We start from the raw sequence: 558 nt of genomic DNA, 5'->3' as shown, positions 1-558 counted from the left end.
TCTCTCTTGATTAGCGCGGGTTCAGTCGATTCTTGTTTATCTGAAGCCTCGATGTTTTTTTTTTTTCTATGACGCGGGAACTCGAGTCGCTCGGTTCGTAGCACGATCTTTTTTTTTTTTTTAACATTTCCCGGAGCCTCGGTCAGCCCGGGCTCTGCGTCTGTACCCGCCGAAATGACAACGACTTTTTTTTTCTTTTTTCCCCCGAAGGTGCCGTGAAGAATCCCGGGGACGTACAAGAAAAAAAAAAAAAAGAAAAGAAACCTGTGGCGTTCAGAGGAGACCGGAAATAGATGAAGACGGTGAGAGGGCGTCTTTTAAAAATGGAGAGATGGGGAAAGAGAAGAAGAAGAAGAAGTAGAAGAAGAAAAACGGAGTGAACTCCCAGACTGTGGAGACACGGAGGGGAGAAAAGTGAGAGATCAACAGGAGGACGAGAAAAAAAAGAGGAATACAAGCGGACACTGATGGAGAGGAGGAGGAGGAGGAGGAGGAAGGAGGAGGGAGGACTCCGTCAGCCTCAGAGGGGTGAGTGCACCAGGCTGTGTGAGGGGGGGG

General features: G+C 48.9%; 1 protein-coding gene across 4 annotated transcripts in view; it reads left to right on the top strand.

Moving 5' to 3' along the window:
• hoxb3a (homeobox B3a) overlaps window positions 1–558 on the top strand; it is a 97180-nt gene that overhangs the window by 29227 nt on the left and 67395 nt on the right. For all 4 annotated transcript variants that reach the window (XM_025064868.1, XM_025064867.1, XM_025064865.1 and 1 more), the window contains exon 2: window positions 211–528. The gene's annotated coding sequence lies outside the window, so the exon portion shown is untranslated. The remainder of the gene's footprint in view (window positions 1–210; window positions 529–558) is intronic.

The sequence above is a fragment of the Cynoglossus semilaevis genome, chromosome 17 (genome assembly GCF_000523025.1).
Source record: "Cynoglossus semilaevis isolate Cse_v1.0 chromosome 17, Cse_v1.0, whole genome shotgun sequence".
Taxonomy (NCBI): Eukaryota; Metazoa; Chordata; class Actinopteri; order Pleuronectiformes; family Cynoglossidae; genus Cynoglossus; species Cynoglossus semilaevis.
Note: the sequence above shows the minus strand (reverse complement) of the source record. Positions and strands in the feature narration are given on the sequence as shown.